The sequence below is a fragment of the Salvia hispanica genome, unplaced genomic scaffold (genome assembly GCF_023119035.1).
Source record: "Salvia hispanica cultivar TCC Black 2014 unplaced genomic scaffold, UniMelb_Shisp_WGS_1.0 HiC_scaffold_16, whole genome shotgun sequence".
NCBI classification, from domain to species: Eukaryota; Viridiplantae; Streptophyta; class Magnoliopsida; order Lamiales; family Lamiaceae; genus Salvia; species Salvia hispanica.
In genome coordinates, this window is record NW_025951871.1 from 69,354 (window position 1) to 81,560 (window position 12,207).

Below are 12,207 nucleotides of genomic sequence, written 5' to 3' on the forward strand. Positions count from 1 at the left end.
GGGTACATAAAATATCTCCCTTAGAAAAGAGTGGGCATCTGAGAATATCCCGATGGAGGTTTTAAAAATTTTTTTCATATGATGTATAGAAGGTGGTCAGTCTGATTTCAATGCATAAGAAAATAACTGGACAGCTCATAAATTTTTACCCAAAAATGCACCACAGAAATGTATACACCAAATTTGTACAAAAATTATCAAGGGTTAAGAAGACCTAATGTGGGAAAAAGATGAGTTCCAAAAGGATGACCTAAGAAAGATAAACCTTGTCATCATCGATAAGCTCAAGTCTGGCATACACTCCATAAAATAAAGTCCCCTACAGCCAGAGTAATGAAATCCTGCAAGAATGTAGAAAAAAATTAGAATCCCAAAACCATAAACCATGGTAAAAAAAGCAAATTTCTAAAAAAAAGTAACTGAGAGATCATGCTGATTTGTTTGGATGTCACTTCGTTCCAGATGGTAACAGGGGGAATACGATAATAAAAAACACATTTCACAAAAAAGGGGGTTTGATATAAGAGCAGCAACTGCTTAAAAAAGCATATAAAGTTAATACTTCAAAATGATGTACAAAAAAAAAACATCATAAATAAATGCTTATCTTATCAGAAAGTTGAACCTCAACAAGAGGATCGCTAAACATCAGATAATCAACTCCATATAGAATTGGGGGTTTAACAAAGAAATGGCATGAGTAAGCTAACATATTTCATAAAGACGATAAAAAACATTAAAAAAGCCTTAACCAAACTTCAAATTCTTGGAACCAAAAGATCGATAAAAGGGTTTTTAGATGTCAAAAATTTTAAAATACAGGCTGTCCCATAAAAAAAAAGAGAAAACAAGTAACCTTCTTCTACTGGACCCACTTAGACAAGATTAGGTAAACAAAAAATATTGCTCAGTAAACACAAGTAATGAGACATCCGATCCTTGGTTTCTGAGGACAATGATCACGGAATTTCCCCGGAGGAACATCTTGCTAATAAACGATCCTTGTTAACTGGAAGAGCTTTTTTTTTTCCTTTACCAGTCTTAAGGTATCTATGCAATGGATAGAATTTGATGTATGTTAGAAAAATATTCCAACAGCAAAACAATTTTTAAAATTTGAAATTGATGTATCCAGCCACGAACAGTAAAAAATAAACAAACCCCAGTCCACATCTCCCCGACATTTTTTAAGCACCATGTTGCAGTGGCGATCAAAAGCCCTCACATGGCCCAGAAGCTTTTGTTTTTACGGCAATTGATGAGCACCTACCAAGCAACCGTGTCAAAAAAATCAGAGACAATACACAGTAACTGCTTTAGATTGATAAGCACAAAACACTCCATAATGGAAGAACAATGACAATACACAGTAACTGCTTTAGATTGATAAACACAAAACACTCCATAATGGAAGAACAATGATAACACACGATTTTGAAACTAAAATTCACAGAATCATACAAACTAGTCACATATAGCAGCCCTTTTTCTCTTGAACTAATCAATACCTGTGTTATTCTTAACACTCAACATCAAGACAGAAAGTGGACCAGTGTTGAACTCCTCCTCCTCATTCTTCACCTGTAAAAGTTGTCCAATGTAACCCAAAAGGTCACCACTTGCTGCAAAGGTTAAAAAAAAACAACTACAACCATGCCATAAAGGATTGCAACTTCGGAGCATCTTCTTCCATTTGGGCCCACTGTAAAAAAAAAAAACAGCAATAATTAAAATAATTGCAACAGAAAATTTGATTGTCCAGAAACCTCTCAAATACACATTATAGATGAAATATTGAAATGAAACTAAACATCCAGATAAATTTGGGCATTTTCAACTACCACTAAAATTTTCAAATGCGGGACAAATCCAGAGAAAAGCAAAATCGAGCTGAAACAGTAATTGACCATCGCTGGAAACTAAAAGGTTCAATTGAAACCGACATAAACCATTTCGCCTCTTTGCGTTCATAGATCGAACAATATTAAATCCATTTTCTCGTCATCAAACACGTACATAGATATATAAACAAGAGCTAAAATTCAACGAAGCAGGTCCTCAAAAACTCGACCAATAAATATCACCAAAAAAAAGAGTAAATGCAAAGTAAACAGGAAATGTACAGAATTCGACCATCAGCATCACGACGGTGAGAATGAGAAATAGTAAACGTTTGACACGTTTGACAAGGAACAATTCATACCTCATACTGGAATCTGATTCGAAGAGATAGCAAGGTAGTAAAACCTAGAAAACAGAGAAATGGAGAGAAAGTATCGCTGCTCAGTTTTCAAACCTCCACTCTAAAACCCTGAAATGAAATAAAGGGGCCGGCCCACTATAGACTTTTCATATAAAAAGAAATTGGGCCTTAGTTGGGCTTTTAGTTGCTGTTTAAATTTTTAAACATGTACTACTAGTACAATTTAAATAAGTATCCATCAAGTCTGATTAATTGCACAAATATATTTTTCTTCCAACCCATAACTAATTAACACTCTTCTTTTTACTTCCTCCATTTCAACTAATTGTACTTCCTTTTAACAAAAAAATAAAACGTTAATCATTCTTACTTTATTATATGGTAAAATACGAAATTAGTCAAAACGTTATTTTGAAAAATGGGGTATAAAAATAAAATTAACATCGAAGTGGTCCTTTTTTCGGTTCCGTCAAAAACTAGTGGCCATGCCACTGTGCATTTGGCGTTGACGTTAGTTTTTTTACGAACGTCAAAAAAATGACTATTTCGATGACATTTTCATTTGAGATGGACATGTTTTTAAAAAATGAATTTTTGGACAAATTTTATTTTGATCATATGTTTAAATAAAATTGACCTTTACTCCTTTATTATATGAATATCACTTACTTTGTTCACTCTTTATCTTTCTCATTTATTCTTTCATCTTTTTTCACACAATTTTTAATATCGTGTCGAAAGTTTTGACTCAGCTTAGTTGAGGCAGATGAAATCTTCTACTTTTAGAAATGGACCTCGCATTTTAATAATTTATCGTATTAATTTTATTATAAAATTAATATATAAAAATATACGGAAGGATTTGTTAATTTCCACATAATTTGAAACCAACTTAGCTTAGTTGAATCACATGCAAATTTTATGGTGCTATATAGACTATTCAATTATAGAAAAGTGAGTTTGTATTTTTATTTTTTAAAAAATCATGATTATTGAATACGAGTACTAATATGTCAATGCCGACAAAGTAAAAAAGTGATACTGTACATTCATTGATTGGTCCAGGAAATAACTCTGGAAGGAAGCGAAATTATTTGGAGTGAACGATACTGAAGTAGAATTAGGTTTATCTTTTTATATTAATAATAATGAGTAAAATTGTAATTTCACTAAATCCCTAAATGACATTATTTGACGTTTTCTTCTTAAAAATAAATTTTGCATATTGGAGTGACGACTATGGCAACTACTAATAATTGAATTCAACAATAAATTCTATATCAACACTATTTATATATTAATATATAAATAGTAGTAGGAGTATTAATTATAAGATAAAATATCAATAATATTTTTTGTTAAATATAAAATAACAATGTAAAAGAAATGAACATATTTTTAAAATACGAAGACCACAAAAGTGTAATAGTATAAGAACTAAAATTTGCAATTCTCTCTATCCATTACAACGTTGTCAACGACTTGTCATTTATAATAAAATTGACATACTATTTCCACGGACATCACATCACATAAATTCCCACCTACGAAACTACTCTCTCCATTCCATAGTAATAGAGTCATTTGCCGTTTTGGTACGTTCGTAGTAATAGAGTCGTTTCTTTTTTTAGTAAAAGTCACACATTTTTTCCACTCATACTTTCTCTCTCTTATTTTTTCTCTCTTCATCTCTCTACCTTTTTCATTTTCCACTTTATTCTTTCTTTACTTAACTCACTAACACTGATTTTCTTATCTCATCTAGAAAAGTTTTGTCTGCATTACTATGGAATGGAGGGAGTAGTTTTCTAAAGCTATCACTACGGTGGTAATTGATTTTCTTTATTTTTTTTATTTTTTTTTGTATTAGCTAATCATAATGCCCTGATAGAGAAATCTTCATCAACTTCTCCACAGGTCATAAATTCTATCTTATCCCAGGATTCACTTCAAAACTATGTACATATATGTGTGGAGACAGCAAGTAATTGGTTTTCCAACAACGAATTCATAATTTTAATTTAGGAGATGTGACTAATAATTACAACTGACTTGTAGTTTTAAAATCCAATCAATTTGGCATTTTGTAAATGTTATCTGAAATAGAGTTGTCTTATTTTTCGTTAAAAACTTTGTGTACATAAAAAGTTTTAATCTTTAATCACCGAATAGTCTGAAAATTATTTATGATAAAGAGTTTTTTAATACTAGTAGTAACTTTATATATCGAACTTCGATAACTAAATTATTGGTCATTATAATCTGGATTTTTAAATAAAAAAACAAATTTTCATTTAGTTTTGAGTAAGGATAATGAAATTACTAGTATTTAGTGATTATTGTAATTTGCAATTTTAATTTTTTTTTTAAAAACAAATTTTATTTTACTTTTAATAAAGATAATGAAAGTAAAATTTAGTACGAACTAATATTCATGTATTTGACCTCTTTTTAAAATTTTCATATATTAGTAGTTTATATGATTTCATTATATTATAAATCGAGTTTTGGAGATTGAGTTATACCCCTTGTTTAGACAGGTTGTTATTTTCTTAAATTCATTTTCCAAATGTCATTTTAGGTGGATGATTAGAATGCAATGCGTCTAATTATGCTATCACTAATCTTAATTTAATGTACATACTATCTATATATGATCAAAATCGCCTCATTTTAATTGGGGAATCCGAATAATTGAGGTCAATATATGTGCTTAATAAACCTTTGATTATGCTACGAGGAATAAATCGAAATAATGCTAGTACATTAGAAGATGAAGAAGAAGGTGGGCTCAATTACACTTCTTTTTATTGCTACTTTAATTCTTCTTCTTTTTGCAAATATTCTTCCAACAGAGAAAGTTAAATGCTTTATAAATGCTTTTGTTTTTGCAACACCACTTTTGGAGCCTCAAGGATTCAACTACAACGTTGTTTTTGAATGTGGAATATTCCATGCAAATTCTGTTCATATATATGCTGATTGAGTATATCAAATAGTAATAAAATAAATTCATCGAGATCGATCAAAAAGGTAGACTTTTACAAGAATTCAAAAATATATTGTCGGTGATCAAGATCAAGATTCATCAGTGTAAATAATTTTACTTTAAATTCCTATCACTTGATAATTGATATTACCAATGTATGAAAACCACAACTCAGAATATCATATCTAAATTAGCTCATAATAATTGAAGTATACATATATAGGAAAATGTGAAGTGTAATGAGTAGCCACGGATTACAATCAAGCATTATTTGTACAACTACTACAACTAATTATCCATATAAAAATGGTTTGACAGAAACGCATTTATATGTACCATAAATTAAAAACTTCATTAATTGATGACAAACATTCCTCTTCTTGATAAAAAATACGTACATGTCCAAAAATCATCAAAATCACCACAAGACCTACACAATTTAATTAGAACAAAAATCATATATATCGATCAAATTATTTAGTACTACAACCACCAAATACATTTCTTGAAACAAAATTAATATGAGAATTTCCATAACTACATTAGGGAGCATGCATTTGGATTGTCATCGCTAAACATAGCAATGTAGGGATCATCATACTTGACGGAGGCGACCGGGTTTTCGACTTTCTAACGAAGCCCGGTGGAGCCTTCTTGTCATAGGCCTGCGGCGTAGGGCTGGGAAACCAGATTATGGAACATAGGGCCAAATCTCGGCCTTCTTCCCCGTTGCCTTGGCCTTCTTGAGCACCTTGGCTTGCTCCACGTACCCGTCACCGTCACCTTCTGCTGCTTCCTGTTTATCTCCACAGACTTCACTCCTGAATTACATTACCATTTTCTTAATTATATATCTCCTTCCGTCCCATTAAAGTATGTACTTACTTTCATTTTTGCCCGTCTTATAAAAATATGAGTATTTCCATTTATAAAAAGTTGTCCTCATTCTCATGTAAATCAATTTATTTACACTTATACCACTGCCTACTAATAATAATATGGTCCCATTATTCAATAACACTGATTTAACTTAACTACCATTCTTATCCCCCTCTTACTTTATTAATTGTGCGATTAATTTCCGTGTCATTTCAAATGCACGTATTTTATGGGATGGAGGTAGTATGCATTTGAAGGATCAAGAATGTAGAGTGAGTTATATACCAGAGAGAAGATAAGGCGTTCTTGACTTTGAGCTCACAGCCATCGCAGTCCATTCTGACCTTGAGGTTTACAGTTTGGAATTGCTTCTTCTTCTTTTTGTGTTTGTGGCTGCTGCTCATCATCTCTGAAATGTATTCTAATGTTCCTGATACACCCATTTTCTTTTCTTTAAAAAAAAAAAAACTCAAAAATTAGAACCAAATACTCTATTTTAGTTTTGTTTCATAGAGCTCACTTGTTTATATAGGCATTTGGTTGTGCAAACAGCTGCATATGAATGGGGCTGGGCCCACCATTTTTTTACATTGGAATTTTAGTTTTTATATTTGAATTAATTAGTTTAATAGATATGGGAGAAAGTGACTGAAAGTGAGGACATTTACAAAGTAAAGTTGGATGGTAGGAGTAGTTTAAAGTGACAAAACATCGAGAATTATTTAGGGCCAAATTCACTCAAGAAAGAGACATGTTTTTGCCCTTTTTTAAAAGGATGCAGTAATTTATTAGAGTGGAAAAGAATGCACAATTTTGAAATTTTATTTGCATAATTTTAATTCAAATTCTTCGAATGCTATATCGTGTTTGCAAATTCACATTGGAAATCAAGTAAGGGGATGCATTATCCAAAATAATGAAAACACCACTAATTAAAATTTTAAATCAATGAAATGCAGCAATAAAGATACATACAGGAAGAGAATTCGCATTGATTTAAGTTTTTTGGATTTAGAGAAAATGAAGATGATTTCATATAGTAACAATAACGGTGCAAAATATAATATAAAAATTATAATAGTGGTTCAACATTAGGAGTAATAATGTTGAAACAACCAATAATGGAGGGAATATGTCACATCCGGAGATGGGACACGTCTCGATCGGATCGACGGGTTCCCAATCTAACGGATTTGCCTTCCTTGAAAGCGCGTTTATGAATTAACAACGCTTAGGAAGTCGCCTTTTCTCGTTAGTTAGGACTTAGGAGTATAAAATTAGTGTGTGGAGGATTAAGAAGACCCATTTTTGACATCAAATATTAGTATATTTTAGGTGTTGTTTGACATACATACAAGACACATTGACAAAAGTTTATAATTCTCCTTTTCAAGTGCTGTTTTAGATATTTTTACGGTTAAAATGATACACCTTAGGGTCTCAAATTATCCTAACTGCGCCATTTTTTATACTCTATTTGTTTTGAACTTGATTTGCGAATTTTGAATTTTCTCTCTTATCTTATTAAAATAAAATAAAATAATCATCCCTACCTCATTCATTCAGGAGTTATTAATTTTGGCTCAAAATATGATTTGTATTCTAGATCCCGCCACTTTAATAAAAGAAATATTATTATGATTTATGTAGACTTGTTTTTACTTAAAAGTACTATCATAAGAAATAAAAATATTAGTATAATAGTAATATTATTATAATATTCCATCCAGTCTCCGAAAAATAGAATTATTTTTTTGTCAGTCCTTAAAAATAAAAACTGTCCTTTTTTGGAGGTGTGACTCATTTTCCATTAAACATTTTTTTATTTACTTCTTCTTCTTTACCAAATTTGCATTAAACCGTAACATTTCAAATATTTCTATTTTTAAAGGACAAAGAGAATATCTTTTTAGAATTAGCCCCGATTATTCATTCCGTCAATATCAACAATAAATATTGATTTTGAATAAGAGTCCGTATATGTGTGTATATTTACTTATTGGTAGTTATTACTCCCCCTAAAATTCAAAGGGTACCAATATTTAAAGTCAATATGACAAGATGTTCGAACATATAATTGAAATTTTGGTGATCCAAATTAAAATTATTTATATGTGAATGAGAGGCACAGCTGGAAGAAAATTGGTTACCATGATTTAGGGCTCCAATCTCAAAGATTCCACGTTTTGAAGGTACACTAATTGTTCTACATCCTTGTATATCTACCCATGTCTACAATATTTATTACTACAATTTTATTAAATGAATATATGTGTTATATCTTTACATTATGTGTTGTCCCATTGTTTCCCACCAAAAAAGATTCTCGTCTTCGGAAATGTCATAGAACTCCAAAAATAAAATAAAAATTTTGAATTCGATTTAACTTTTTTAGTTGTGTTTCTGTGGGGAGATATACTTGTAATTTAAATTTGAATTGTTGGACTTTAATGCAAATTGAACCTATTTTTGATTTGTTTTTTTCATCAATGTTTTCTTCTATCATGTTATAAATTTCGTTGTCAAGCATCTAACACCTGAATAAGTAATAAAAAGTTGACACCACAAGATTTGAGGTTTTTATGAATTGAGTTACAATTTTGAATATCTGACAAAATTTGACAACACCGAAAGCCAATCCAAAACATGCATTTCATTGGGTGTCTTAATTTTACTTGCATTATTACACTTCTTTTTTTTGATGAGTAATAATATCTGAAAAAAGATACTAATAATCTAAGATCTATATGTATTAAATATGTCTAAAATAGAGTTCATTCTATTCATGAACAAATATGGGGCCCTCAATTTAGGTAGTCAATACGGAGTATTTTTTTAATATACCAAAATGATTTTTAAAAATGGGACTTCCATTAAATATCATTTTAGACAAACTATCTAAATTATTGCTTTCAAATCAACTGCACACGTTGTCTTCTCTCTTGAATGTAATGTTCATTCCGAGCAACTTCAACCATCAATTCTTGATAAGGATTAAGGATTAAGGATTAAGGAGCAATGCAATGTATTACTAATGAAATGAGATCTCTTAATAGTGTTGTTTTTTAATAGGTTCATGACACTTATGCTTATGCATTACATTCTATATTATCAAGCAAAGTAAGGGTATCATAGGCTAATAGTAGAAACATCTTATCGAAGAAAACTTAACTATATATCATGTCTATCTAAATGTCTTTTTTTTTAATGTTTATTATGTCTTAATTGCACATACATTCACACACACACACGCATGAAATTAGAATAAAATGTACATGGAAAACATAGTTCCCAAAGGGCCACAAGCTTAAAAGTAGAGCTAGGATGAGTTCCTCTTTATGCAAAACAACAAAAGGAAATAATAGCTTTTGGGATTGGAGTTGGAAGAGGAGGTGCAAATTCCAATTCTCAAAAGCCACACTCATCCAATCTTGATAATTTATTCATTATTTTTCCCTCACTTTATTCACTTGCTAGCATCTACTACAAACATAGTCCAACACCCTCCAACTCCCCACTCAACACACACCATACAAATCATGGCTTGATCTAACTAGTATCCCTAGATTTCACCACTCACACAAATTCATAAATAAGCACATTTGCTAAAAGCATTATCAATCTTAGAAAAGCAGGGTGTCTAAACCAGACTTCATATATATTTGCATTAATCCAAATCTCACTCTCAAGGAATAAAAAGAGTAAATTTCTCCACTTCTTAATACTCCCTCCTGTCTCCTAAAACTAAGAACTTTAGACACGTAAGGTTTTAATACAAAATTGGTAATTTAAGAAAGAGATAGTACTAAGAAAGAAAAAAGTGTAGTGGAAAATGGGACAACCTCATTAGAGAAAAATTTCCTAAAAAGGAAAGTTTCTATTTTTAGGGGACGGACCAAAAGGAAAGAATTTCTATTTTACGGGATGGAGGGAGTACATTTTTACTTTAATATCAACAAATGAATTTCTGAGGAGTGGGTGGTCTATTCCATTAGTGACAATTGATCAAGCTGGCAATTCAAAAGTTTAAACTACTTATACCTACAATGCAGGGGGAGGGGTTCATGATTATTCAACAGGAGCCTTCCTACTTGGTGCAAAAAAACAAGAATCATAACAAAATGCTTCAATCATACAAGCTGTCAATTTGGACTAATGTGGTCTAAACAAGCATTATAAATTAATAGCTTGGAACATAATTCACAAATAAAAACAGACATCATATGCTTCCTTAGATTGAGAAACACACCTGCACCAAGCTTGTTAGGTAAACAAGAATCTTTTCTCAATTGTTTGAAATTTTCTGCACAAAATGAATGAAAAAAATATCTGCAATCAACATAGAAATTATTCTTCAGTACTTGTCAAACAGATAAGGTTTCTCTGGGTCCAGCTAAGTTAAATTAATAAGTACTTGATTTGAGAGAAGCCCTACCTCAAAGGCTACCTATTGAAATGAGAGTCCAAGCCTACATAAATTCCAAGTTAAAGTTAGCATCCTATTGTATAGGAGTAAACTTTTCCCAGAAATAGTAGACATAAAAATGCAATCTTTTACAGTTCAAGTAGAAAAACGTGCAATAATAGACCTTACAGAATGGATTCCATTGGGCAACTATGGAAGTATCACAAGACTGTAAAACTGAATTTACACAAAGAGAGAATCAAACAAAGACAACTGTAAAAAGTAATATTGGTTGACAAAAATGCAACCAAAATTGATTATGCATATCTCTATGTGAAGGAAGTGTATACTATTACATACAACAGTACATAAGCAGAAGTGCTAGGAACAACTCTATGTATGACCATCCTAATTCAAAGCCTATATAAGATTATATAAAGAAAAGGGATGTTGGGATGGTGAATAATAATGATGCAGTGGGAAAGAATGAAGCTAAGAATCAGAATTTACATGGAACTAACAAAGATTTATATTTTATGTACTCTATGAGAGATGAGCTATGAGCATCAATGAGAATAGTTTTGCCAAACATGACAGGCATTTGGCAGAGGATTCAGAAGGTGTCCTTCCGGCAACTGCAGGAGAAACTGCACGGCTATTTGGCGCACTCTGCTGTTGTGCTGTCGGCAGTGAGTTGGAAGAGCTTTTTTGCCTGATGGATTCAGGGCGCTCTGTCATTGAGATCCTTACCTGGAAAGATCAACATATACGGGTTGATGGTGTGAACTGGATAGAGAAACGAGGTTCTAGGTTGAGAATGCTTTGTTGAAATAGGTACTATCAACAGATGCAGAAGATGCGAAAATGACCATGCAATTTATGCTTAAAATAGACAAATTTAAGCATACACTAGATTATGGACACTCACAATTTGATTCAGACCAACCCAGCTTGAAGTTTTCCCTGTCGAATACAATCTGATATCCAGTCATGAAGTTCTCTGCAAGGCTAGCCAAAACACAAAAGGCACTCACTGATGCCAACCAAATGGAAAGATCACAACTCATTGCTTCCCATGGTAAGAGTCAGAAGCTTTTATTAAGATTCACTTACGTCCGTTTTCCCAATATCTCCATCTGCGGCCTGTACTGCTAAACAGAATCCAACAGCACCCTGTACCAAAAACAGACTATTCAGAGATTTCACATGTTTCGCATCTTAAGTTTAGGGCATTCATGAACTAACAATTGACACCATCTATAACTCCAGAAACCAAATAACCTCAGTTCCCTATATCACAAAAACTGGATTCTTGACCACAAAACTTTTGGATGTTGCAAACTTCAAGTGAAAGAAGGAAGCTTAGGCACCCCATCAGAACTTTTCCATAAAATAATCAGCTGTGTAGATAAATAAATCAATGGGTAGTTTTAACACATGGTAAACAGTCAAAACAAACACACCTGGATTTGTAGCAGTACTTCCATGGGTATCCTTCAAAGCTTGATTTTGAAGCATTTACTTGGCTGTCAAACTAACCAAAACAGTCGTCTAACAAACTTGCTCACTTTTACAACAGATACCAGGATGAATAAAACTAAAGAGAAGGGAAAAAGAATCACCTCATTAGCCACCTTTTCAAAAATTTGTGCTGGAAGAAATGAGAATGAAGACCCACTGTCGACCAGCATCTGGAACTCCGGTTTTCAATACATGAGCTCTCAATGCAGC

At 32.0% G+C, this 12,207-nt stretch overlaps 1 long non-coding RNA gene and 2 pseudogenes across 1 annotated transcript; all 3 read right to left on the bottom strand.

Moving 5' to 3' along the window:
• Nucleotides 1-250: 250 nt before the first annotated feature.
• LOC125198518 lies at nucleotides 251-1,693 on the bottom strand (annotated as a pseudogene).
• Nucleotides 1,694-5,525: 3,832 nt separating this feature from the next.
• LOC125198531 lies at nucleotides 5,526-6,542 on the bottom strand (annotated as a pseudogene).
• Nucleotides 6,543-11,822: 5,280 nt separating this feature from the next.
• LOC125198530 lies at nucleotides 11,823-12,179 on the bottom strand. Its single transcript, XR_007172427.1, has 3 exons — nucleotides 12,099-12,179; nucleotides 11,940-12,010; nucleotides 11,823-11,856 (listed from the first exon to the last, which is right to left on the bottom strand). It is a non-coding gene; the product is annotated as an uncharacterized LOC125198530 (long non-coding RNA).
• Nucleotides 12,180-12,207: the final 28 nt, after the last annotated feature.